General features: G+C 40.9%; 1 long non-coding RNA gene across 2 annotated transcripts in view; it reads right to left on the bottom strand.

Annotated features, from left to right (window-relative positions):
- The window catches only part of LOC144372696 (uncharacterized), a 39,234-nt gene extending 27,332 nt beyond the window's left edge, over positions 1–11,902 (bottom strand). For both annotated transcript variants that reach the window (XR_013432619.1, XR_013432618.1), the window contains exons 1-2: positions 11,790–11,902; positions 1,201–1,275 (exon numbers count right to left, since the gene is read on the bottom strand). This is a non-coding gene — a long non-coding RNA (uncharacterized LOC144372696). The remainder of the gene's footprint in view (positions 1–1,200; positions 1,276–11,789) is intronic.
- Positions 11,903–12,218: the final 316 nt, after the last annotated feature.

Below are 12,218 nucleotides of genomic sequence, written 5' to 3'. Positions count from 1 at the left end.
TTAAGTAAACTTTGTCAGTCTTGAAATAAGATTATGAATAAAATAGTCATTTTCACAGAGAGGTATCTTAGATCCCTCACAGATAAAATGGTTAGTCATGTGAATATTTAAAAGGTTGAAGAATTTCTTCTTATCTTCACAACATGTGTGAATTATAACCCAAACAATGCAGACATTCTTGAACCAATCTCCAGAATTTTGGGGAACTGAACAAACTGCATGTATCTTGGTATCAGCAGGAATATTCACTCTTCTCAGGATGTGACCATGGAGGTGAGAATAAGGTCAAGGACAGATATTTCAGCAGCACAAGACAGTCTCTGAGATTTGTATTCTGAAGCAGGGTCCCAGCAAACATCCCTATACTTCCCTATACTACAACTCTCCTTCTCACTTCTCTCTTGACCTGCAAAGAATACTTTTGAATAGCTCTCTGGTATCTTGATCTTGTTTTTCTTTTTTTTTTTAATTAGTTTTCATGTATCCAGTTCTTTAAAAAATTTGCTCTATCTACTACTATGTTATTTAATAGTATGTTTTAATGACACAACATCAATGAAGTTAGCATAAGTTGGTGTAAATAATTTCCAGTATGAAATATGAAGAAATGGTTTACTAGTAAGTTGTAGCAACACTGGGAATAAAAATGATCATGATAATTTTAGGCATTTTGGAGGACTTCTCAAAAGGTTGAGCCTTATTCCATAATATTTTAAGTTTAAAATTGGAAAAAATAAATAAATGTTTTCTCTTGCCTTCTCTAGCCTACATTTTCTATTTTTCTCAGTGTCACTCCAATGTCTGTGGAACTGGGTCAACAGAATCCAACTGCTGGAAAATCTGCCTCCATGTTGGGCTGTGATGTTCTACTCCTCACTTAGTTATCTGGAATACATTCACCAGAATCCAAACATCATTGCAATAAATAGCATCATTCATCATCAATTATTTCAAACGAAGTCACAGGCAGAAAGTGAGATTCAATATGTCCCCTTCCTTCTGGAAGTACAGAGCCAGGAATGGTATCATGGTATAGTGGTGTCCCAACAGGGAAAAGATCAGCTGCCTGCTGATGAGTTCCTGACCCATGGTGACAACTGCAGAGTTGTGGGGTAGAGAACTAACTCCTGCTTGCACTGAAGACTTGGCATCTCTGTCAATAGGGGGGAAATTTCAATAGAAAAGCCTTTCACTGCTCACCTGGAAATTCATAGCCATTGATTTTGCATTTTTTTCTCTTCTTCTCTCAAAGTTCAAACTGTATTCAGGAAAAGTCTGTGGATGAAGAAAGGAATCATGAGGTAGCAAGGATCTAAGCTTCTAAGTGAGATTTTGTCTCAAAATACAAAAATACAAAATAGGCTGGGGCTGGGGGAGGGACTCAGTGGTTCAATCCTGTGTTCAATCCCTGCTATCGATAAATAATAAATAAGTAAATAAATATAGAGTGCTGGGTATGTAGCTTCGTGGTTTGATGTAGAGAATCAAAAGTAACTGCGTTACTATTACTGTTCTTGATGGAGTCTGCCTGCAAACGGGATATTCTGTCAAGGTATAGATAAGTAACAGTGGACATGCTTGCAAACGAGGTGTCTGCTGACCTTGGGAGAACTTGCCTGCAAACGGGATGTTCTGCCAAGTGGGCTTGGAGGGCGCTGAGAAAAATTTTTTATCTGTTCTAAACAAAGAGCAGAGCTCAGCATACTCCAGGCCAAGAGTAGATTAGCCATGAGAAGCAGGTCACTTCTGATTAGAAAGTAAAACTTCTGTGTGCTATGTTTAATTAGCTGAAAGACCTGATTTATTGAAGTTGGAAGGCTGCCTTTTTTGTTCACAATACTATAAAAAGATTGCTTGTACACAATAAAGGACTTTTTTTCTGCTGCTGCTCTGCTTGCTCTGCTTCTTCTTCTTCTTTGTTTTCCCATGCTGACTTGCAAGTGAATTACTGCAACAGTTTGATATCCCTGAGTTCAATCACAACAGAAAACAAAACATAATAAAAATAACCAATAATTCATTAAGTGTGACTATGCTTACAAATTTTCGCATATTTGGTTATCATCATAACCCAGTTGACTGTAGGATAATTCACAATTTAAAAAATGACAAGCAAAGATTTGCAAGGTGTTCTCATTATGATAAATTTATCCCAGTGGAAAATATGTAGCAATGCTTTTCCTTTTTTTGTTGTTGTTGTTTGTTTGTTTGTTTTGATATTTCTATGACCTGAGCTCAATGTCTTTGCAGACACCAACACAACCTCTAAGTTGATCTGGAATAGTACCTCTGATGTTAAAGACCACAAGCCCTACCATGTGATTCAATGGTCTTCTTTCTCATTTCTCAAAGACCACTCTCCTTTCACAGATTCTACCATTCATGATCCTCTAATGCATTAACCACACCTCCCAAACACAATCTTATTTTTCTTATCATTGCTTATTTTATTACATTCTTACTCATTTTGAGATACACTCATCAACCTAATCTGGTTATCTGTACACCATTTTCCACATCTTGTCACCAAGCCCCTGTACCATCAAAATGCTTGTATGTCTTTTCCTCAATTGCACCGGAGAAGACTTGAGTATGATGTGCATCTCAAAAGTACTGCTCCCATTGGCTTCCAAAGTTGTAAAAACTTATGTGTGTTTGTAAGTAATCTATAATTTCATGATCCACAATAATTTTTCTTCTCCAAAATTGTTGACAAATCACCTTCTAATTTCATCCTGATTTTCAAAAGATTACTACAGCTTGGACTAAGAATATTGTATTATTTCACCAAATTTGAATGGTTGTAGGGCTTTCATAACAATAATACAGAGACAGGGTGGCTTTTAAAACAAAATGACTTATGGAGAGCGGGACAGTGACTGGGAGAGCAGTGTCTGAGATTGGGGTCCCTGATGACTTCATGGCTGTGGCAAACTTGGTGACTGGGGAAACCTCTGGGCAAAGGCATAGCATGCCTTGTTGCTGTGGAGATGTCCTCCATTATAGAGTCTTGTCAGCCTCCACCTTAATCTCAGGCCCAGCAGCTCTGGGAATGAAGGCACTTCCTTGCTAAAATAACAATAATTCACCAGTTCGGCTGCTCCTGAATCTGCCCACAAATTAGTAACTTTAAACAATGGGCTTTCTTGAGAGCTGCACAATGCTCCTAACTTTGCACATTGCAACCATAGATGGCAACTGAGGAAACAGCTGCATACTGTTGCATAGTCCTTAATCTGATTCAGAGACATATATAATAAAGATTGCTGGTGTAAATCTCCATCAGAGAGCAGCGCTACATCTGACCACAGCTGTTTTATCTTCAAGATCTGCAAGTGTTGCTCTTGATTTCTTCCAATCTCCCATCACTCCTTACTGAAACCTAGTATTCTGCAGCTCTGGTCAAGATGCTAGAGTCTAGGGTTGTGATATCTACATGTCTGCAGGGTCTGTTTCTTCTGAGACCTGCTTTCCTTTCTTGTATATGCCTGTCTCCCTGTGTCTCTACATGGTCTTCCCGGCTCACATCTCTTTATAAACTCTTTCTACTGTAAACCTACTGATCACATTGCAATAGGGTCCACCCAATTACCTCTATTGAATTTTCCTCTTTAAACACCATAGAGTTAGCTTTCAGAAAACAACAACCTAGCTGCAGAGCAGTTTCAAAGAAACTAACAATTGGCCTAGTGATTCCCAATTAGTCACTCATGTAGGCAAAGTTACACTGATCCATGTGCCATAGCAGGAGTAGTGACACATCACTGTGATGTCAGCAAGGGTATTGGTACAACTTGTCCTCTCCTTCCAGGTCCCTTAGGAAGACAATAGGGAAGAGCCATTCTGTATCCTCACTATCAACGTAGTGTTTGAGGGCATTCCTCACCACTAGGTGGCAGCCTTGGGAATTCCCTGTCCTCCCAGGATATTTCAACATGGATTTAGTTCCTGGTTGCAGTGTTAGGGACCTTTTTGCCTGCACTCAAAACTACATTCTGCAAAGATTGTCTTCAAATATAACTGATCTCCATGAGAAATCCACTGTTCTTTTCCTTTCCATTCAAACCTACAACCAAAAAGTAAGCTACTTAAATAGGGTTTTCATGACCTTTTTCATCACTCTGACCAATAGGGCTGGCAAGAACAATATAGAGGAGGAAAAGTTTACTTGACTGGAAGTTGCAGAGAACTCGGTCCATAGACAGCTGACTCCACAGCCCTGGGCCAGAGTCAGGCAGAATATCATGGGGGAACAATATGGCAAAAGAAATCAGTTGAATAAAAACAACAACCACATGGTACTGGTTTGAATACAGACAGAGAGACCAAGAGTACACAATGGAAGAAACACAGACAAAACCATATATCTTCAGTCACCTGATCCTTGACAATGTTGTTAAAGCACACATTGGATAAAACACCCCTATTTAAAAAGTGGTGCTAGTTCAACTGGTTATTCCACATGAGGAGAATGAAGCTAGACACTTATCTCTCACCCTACAAAAAATTAAATCACAATGGACCAAACACCTTGGACATAGATTTAAAATAATGTAGTTCCTAAAAGAAAATTTATGGTCAACCCACCACTTTTAGGCACACGAATGACTTTCTCAATAGGAGCCCTAAAACTCTGGAACTAACGCCAAGAGTTAATAAATGGGATGACATTGAATTAAAATGCTTCTGCACAGCAAAGATCACAATTCGGAATATGAAGAGAGAACCTACAGAAAGGAAAACAGCTTGGCTAGCTATTATTCTGACTGAGGATTTACATCTACAATGTATAAAGATCTCAGAAAATGCTAAAACATAAAACAAGCAGAAGCCCACCTTCTAAATGGGCAATTAAACTGAACAGACACTTCTCAAAAAGAGAAATAGAAATGGCCATCTAATACATAAGAAAAAAAGGTTCAACATCCTTAGCAATTAGGGAAAAGCAATTCAAAAGTAAACAGGGATGTCATCTCATACCAGTCAGAATGGTAATCTTCAAAAACAGAAATAAAAATTAATGCGAGAGAGGACGTGGATAAAATGGAAAACTTTTACACTGTTCGTGAGACTGTCAATGAGTCTATCCACAATGGAAATCAGTAGGGAGGAGTCTCAAGACTAGGCATGGAACCACCATATGACCCAGCTATAAAACTTTTCAGGATGTGCCCTGAAGAATTGAAGTAATTGTACTGTGGTGATAAATGCATGCCCATGTTTATGGCAACACAATTCACACTAGTTAGACTATGGAACCAGCCTCAGAGTCCATCAACAGATGAACTCACACAGAAAATGTGGTATCTGTACACAGTGGAGTTTTATTTAGTCAGAAACAATAATGAAACTGTCATTTGCAGGGAAATGGATGGAACAAGAGACCGTCCTGTCAAGGGAAATAAGTCAAACTAAGAGAGATAGGAGTAGTATATTTTCTTTAATATGTGGAAGCTAGAGAAAAAAAAGGAAAGTAAGGGTGGGTGTGGGTCTCCTAAAAATTAAATAAAGATCAGTAAAGGAAAGGAGCAAAGGATAGGAGGAGCCATAGGAGTAGAAAAATGCTGGGGAGTGATATTGGCCCCTTTATGTTGTCTTACTGTGTGCAGGCACAGGTGTGGAGCAACAAATCCCATCCACATGTACAAATATAATACAACAATTAAAAAATGTACAGAAAGCTAAAATGAAAACTGTACAGGTCGTAAAGGCAAGAAACCAAATGGAAAATGTCAATCACCAGAGACAAAACATAAACCCAAAGGCCCACCATCAGTGAGATACCACACTCAGCCACACCTTATCTGCCTTTAGTCACCGTTAATCCCTTTAAGGCTCAGGACTGATTAGATGAAAGTTATCACAAGCCAATCTCTCACCAATAAATTTTCATTCATTCTTTCATGTAATCCATTGGAAACCTCATATCTAAACCATGAAACAGACCTTTTAATTCTCAGCCTCAGGGATGGGATAAGGCTTCTTCCCAATGCTGGGGATATGCAGTGGACATAGACTGAGGGGGTTCTTCCCCATTGCCTTTTATATTCTAGCAAAGCAGGCAAAAATGCAAAGACCAAATCTAGAGTACATGACAACAGCTTTAAACCCACAGTAAGTGAGAAAGCAATATAAACCCATGTCAGTGATATACACGGAGAATACAATATTCTCCAAATATGTTACAACACAAAACCCAGCGTTGCAAGATATTCATCATCCATTTCATTCATAATAATGCAGCGTATGGAAAAAGGAGAACTGTGTGAAATTGTTTTGTGATTCTGAACATAAAAATCTACCACTTGAATCAGAAGAGCCTTTTGTATTTGGCATTTGGTCTGGGGATTGAACACAACACAGTTTTACTATAGAACCACAACCCAACTAAGTTTTTGTACTTTTCTTTTGAGAGAGGGTCTCCCTAAGTTGCTGAAGACCCTGGTAAATGGCTTAGGAGGGCCTAGAACTTGCAATCTTCCTATCTCACCCTTGCAAATAAAAAGGATTAGAGATATAAATGAATTCACTTCCATTTCAATGATGAGTCATTTAAATTTATAACCACTAGTTATTGGTTGTTGGTAGTAGCAACATACAAAATCATGGAAGAGGAAACTAAGATCATAACCTAGATTCAAGACAAAGGAACTGGTTCCCTAATTGCAAAGCAGGAAGAGTAGAGAAGTCCCTGTTGAAACAACACAAGTTAGAGATCATAGATGCTGCTGTGATGGCACAAATTCCAAGAGAGAGAGGGTTGATCTCCCTGTGAGACAAGGCGCTCCCATCCCATTGTCTGGAGAACTCCCCAGGAAATAAGAGTTGGAGGGGAAGACAGCCAGCAGAGTTCCTCAGGTGAGCAGGGACTTTCTCTTCTCCCAGGCCCTGGACTCCTCAGTGCCCCTTCTCTGGGAACCTGTGACCTCTGCTTAGCTTCCTTTTCTATATGGAGAATCAGTTATTAAATCTAATCAGGGACACACCCTGCCTTCATGGACAGGGACCCTAATCAGGGCTTCAGTGGGAACACTCCCTTTCAGTTGATGGATTTTCCAGACTAATCTGAAGCTCTTTCCCACACAGTTGGAGATCAGTGAGGGAAGGCCTCTCCTGAAGGGGATTGGGCAAGATGACTCAGCTCTTCACTCACTCACAGACAGCCCTGTGAGCATCCTGTGGCCTGGAAACATTCTAATGATAGGAAATTGGCCAGGAATCTGGCAGACTGGACAAAAGGCCGAACTCACTGGCAGAACAGTGGACTTGAAAATACAATGAAGGATGAATACACAGGAAAGATTTCAAGAAGAAAACGGAGTAAGAAATTGTCACTGAGATCAGGAGAGAAATGCTAGGGCACTGGTTACATCATTCTTTAAAGAAAATAGGAAGGGTGTTGTGAAAATGGCCAAGTAGAGGAACCCAGTGCAGAGCTGCTGCTCTCCAGGGCTGAATGGAAAACACAGTTCTGCAGTGATGAGTTGAGGGAGGAAGACCAGGGAAGAGATGGTGGAGTCTCCCAGGGCTAGCAGAAAGGGGAGGAGCAGAGAAGACAGTTTTCAGAAGACAAAGAGAATTAATGAGGAATGGACTGTGCCAGCACTGGGGATGCGTGGTGGCAGGCGGGGAAGAAAAAGGAGAAGCAGGCTGTGCTGTCCAGAAATTTCACAGTCTGAGCCTGAAAGATGTTCACATACTGAGAAGAATCACTTTGGGAGAGCCATCAGCATTTCCCAGGAAAATGAGAAAGTGGGGAAAGCCTTGCCAGTTTACAGACTCTTCATGTTGACTTACTGCTCAGTATAGTAGAAATCCCTGCAGGTTTTTTATTATTATTATTCGGGCTCTGTTAATGGATTGCTTTTGTTTGTACCCAAGACACAGAGGTCATGTGTCCTAGATTTTCACTGTGCACAAATGATGAATCCATCTGGACATGGAGTGAGACTCTGCCATAGTTTTACTGAAGATTTGGGCAGGATAGGAACTTTGGCCTCCAGGATTTAGGTCTGCAAAGTAAAGAGAAGCAATGGGCACTTCCATTTCAAAGTGGTGGTCTAACTGCTTGATAAGGAACAAAGCTGTTGGCATTTAGAACTGGGTCTAGTTGGGGTTGTGTGCAAAGGTGCTACCTTCAGAATTCTACCTCAGGGTGCCCCAGCTCTCACACACCCAGAGTATCTGGAAGCAATCCCCAGACTCCTTCCCAGCCCATGGAAATCACCTGAGTCTTGCAATCTGCCTTGGCCCACAGGCTGTCCAGGACAGAAGACTGGTCAGTATCTGCTGCCAGAGCCACACTCCCTTCCGCAGATGGAAAAACAGAGCCACACTGAGGGTGAGTTAGGCTCTGAACAGGAAATTCTCCTTCATACTCACTCTCAGGTAAAAGCAGGCAGAGCTTAGCAGAGAGACCCCTGAAAATTATGCCCAGTTTGGATCAAAGTGAATTAGCAACAATGGATAGGATGATTGATTTCTTGTTACAAACACCCTCATTGCCAGGGGACTTTACAGTGAAAACCATGGAAACATCTTCATTTCCAAATCCTCAGCAAGGAGAAAACAGAGATCTCTTGGTGATTCTTGTTATGCTGCGTCTTTTCTCTCCAGTGTCTTAGAAATGCTCTATTGTATTTTGCTCAAAGGTTGTGTTGAGTACAACTTGTCCATCACCTGAACTTTCACTCAGCCACTCCTTTGCTTCTCTGCTCCCTCAACTGCCCTTCTGCTTCACTCTCCCTTCTGCTGTCTCCTTCCCTTTCTCACGTGGTTCCTTTGCAATTGTCTTTTTAACCCTCTTCTTCCAGTCAGTTGAGTAGTGCTCACAGTATGACTCATGCTTCAGGCTTCAGCCAGTCTATTTTATTTATTTACCACTTTCATTGGTTAACCCAGTTGTAGAGATCAGCAGTAAATATTAAATGCATGTCACTACAGAGATGGCAATGACATTGACAGGTTCTCTCCTCTCTAATAGGGGCTGGAGATTGAACTTCCCTTTCTGATTACATTGGATACCCTCACACAACAGAAGCAACCGAGTCCCTCGCAGCATGTGCTCCAACAAATCAGAGCATTTGAAAACTGGAAGAGACCAGCCAACAGAGGCCTCCATAGGTTACAACCACAGTAAGAGCGCCCTCAAAATCACAATAGTCAATGACACTTCATAAAATGTAGGAAACAATTTAACAAATTACTAACAACACATAACACATGATTTTATTTTCTAATATAGCATGAATTGCATAATGTAGACACATAAATTATTTTTTAATCAACACTGAGGTTCAGCAATCTATTGAATACGACTCTAGTTGTTTTACATTTAAACTTCTTTTCTTTCTTTCACATCTTACTTGCTAATCACTCGCACCTTTGCACTACATGACTCTCTCAGAATACGTTTTTGTGAATCACTGTGTTCTAGATACCGTGCTGCTTCCCTGACTTCAGTGTCAATCTCTCTCAGCCAATATTTTTCAGAAACAGGTTTAAAATCAGTAGTTAGAAGGATTTTGAGACCCTGGGTAGATTGCACATGCCAGTTGACCTGGATGACTTTGAGTTTTTACAAATTTTGCTCTCTGGGGTCTCAAAGATTTCTTTCCTACCATTTTATTTAATGATGCCTTAATTAAAAGACATGAACTACAGTGCTTTAATGCTTTGAATAGTATGAGAACTATTTTTATCATGAAGAGAATATGAATCCCCGTTTATATTGAAAAATCTTTCCTTTTGTCCACAGTTTGGAATCACATTTCTGGACATGGAAGGGCCCAGCATTTCCACATGGTGAAGGATATCCTGGTGCTGAGGGCTGATGACCCTGTTTCCCATGCGAATCTGGGGGCTTCTGAGTTCCACTGCAGGAGCAAAGTGTGGTTCTGGTTCAGCCCTGCTCCAGAGGAGTCCACTCAGGCCCTCAACTGGCCAACTCATTCAGTGTGTGGCAAATGGGAACATGCCTATGTCCCTGTCCACCGCCCCTGACCAACAGTAGTTCCCAGCACTCTTCCAGTCCTCTCCTGATACAGTCCCTCCCTTCCTATGTCTCCAAAAATTCCACTCACAGAGATTTGTACTGCTCAAAGCACTGGTGGGAGGGTGCAGAGCTCAGACCACATGGTGCCTGAGGATTTTATGCTCACTTATCTTAAATGTCACAGGAAACTGAAGGCAAGCTCTACTCCAGACTCCTTTCATATTTTTAAAGAGGTAAAAATCATTATAAACTATTTTCACAATATAAAAACAACATAAAAATCTGTCAGGAAAGACAGACAATTTAGTTAATTAAGAAAAAATGAAAATATTTCCTTTTCATGGATTATTTTTAATGAATGCAAACACTAATATATTATTAGCATACATCGTTAACATGGGAGGTCCAGAACTAAAAGTACATATGAATTTGCAAACACAAACAAACACACAGGTATAATTTTTTTGTAGAGTTCTTCCTTTTGCTTGTTTGGAAAACCTAATTGAACTGTTTTTCCATCACAGACTCCTTGTAGCACTGTCTGGGATTTGTATTAAATGATTGGATTTCTCTTAAAATTCTTAAACCATCCAGATAATGAAATTGGCTTCTATGCATAAGGTGTTTCATCAAAATGATTGCAGAAGGAACACACCCAAATTCCCCAGAAAATTCTCTGGCTGCTCCTAAAGCTTTCTAATTCAATTAAAATTTAGAAGGGATTGTGGATCTACGCCAAGTGAGTGGGTGTGGTGGGTAGAACACTGATCAACTGAGGACATGGAAAATCCTGCCCTTGGAAAACCACCTCAGAAGAAGAGTTTCTCTTCCTCTTGAGGTCAGGCAGGGAATCCTTGGAGTCACTGATGGTGGAGACATGGAGGCAGCTTCCCTCGTCAGGAGAGACCAGTATCAATTGGATGACGTTGTTGACCCCACACCTTCTCCCTGAAATCCAGCTGATGCTAAAGTTAATTTGGGTCCTTCTCTACCTGCAGGGTCACCAGTGTAACCTTGGGCACATGCACACTTGAATAACACTTTCTTCAAATGTCCTTTGGGGACTCCGAAGGCTCCTAGGGGAAACTGTCTGTCTGGAAGTGTCATTCTGTCTCTGTCGCTGGCTGTGGAATATGGAAAACACCTGCTAGGTGAATGGAGCTCTGCACAGACTGAGCCACAGAGCTCCGCGGTCAATGAAGTGGAGGAGGAGGTTCTATGTACGGGAGAGAACCCAATGCATCCTAGTCAGGCCAAAAGAACTTACTTGTGTAAATTGACCAAATTCAGTGCCTCCAAAGGTCCCCATTAGGGAAACCAAGAAGTAACAGGTGTCAAACTTTCCCAGGAAGAAGTACCTTGACTCAGGACACATGGGGTTCTTAACATTCATGACAGAATAGAAATTCCACATGCCCCACTTAGAGTCACAGACAGGGATTTGTGTAGAGATGCATTGTGGTGAAGCAAACAATAGGGACTGGAGGGAGAATGTGGCCTCTCCAGAGGGAGAGACAGCTGCCCCTCGGTGAGGGGTGTTAACATTTTAGTGTGACAGTCTCCTGCACTAGAGTGGGAGGCAGTTGGGTTGCACAATTTCATGCTAGAGCTTATGAACTGAAGTATATTTTTAAGATGTAATTTGTTCATTTGAACACGTTTAAAGGTTTCAGTAAATTCAAACTATCCAGAGGTTTTGCTGAGGCCTTGAGGCAGGCAGATGTGCTCAGACTCTAATTAAACCATGGCCATGTCTTCCATCTCTGTCACCACTATTCAAATCCACAGAACTTACCACTGAGAGGGTAAAGGGTGTGTCTTTACATCTTCTGTCTTCTCTGGATGTCCCCTCAAGTTCTTCATGTGAACCTTTCCTTCCTGTAATTCTGGTCATAGGGAAAGTCTCTGGAAAATTAGGAGAATGAGAGTGTTGAAGTGTGTCCCTGCCCGTGGGTGTGCAATTATCCAGTGGGCACTTCAATGAAGCAGATGGGCCAGATGAAAGAAAACTGCAGTCCTGAAAAAGGCCCTAGAAATCAAAGGTCATGAACATTTCTGATCCTCGAACAAAAATTAAATGGAAAAGCAAGCCTGGGCACACAAACATCAGGACTATCGTGAAAGGAGAAAGCGAAGACAAGGATCTCTCAGGATATGTAGTTCCCACATGCATTAGTATTTTCCCCACCAAGTCAAACACAATGGTAAGAGAACTCTTAAAATA

The sequence above is a fragment of the Ictidomys tridecemlineatus genome, unplaced genomic scaffold (genome assembly GCF_052094955.1).
Source record: "Ictidomys tridecemlineatus isolate mIctTri1 unplaced genomic scaffold, mIctTri1.hap1 Scaffold_147, whole genome shotgun sequence".
Taxonomy (NCBI): domain Eukaryota; kingdom Metazoa; phylum Chordata; class Mammalia; order Rodentia; family Sciuridae; genus Ictidomys; species Ictidomys tridecemlineatus.
This window is presented reverse-complemented; position numbering and strand designations above follow the sequence as displayed.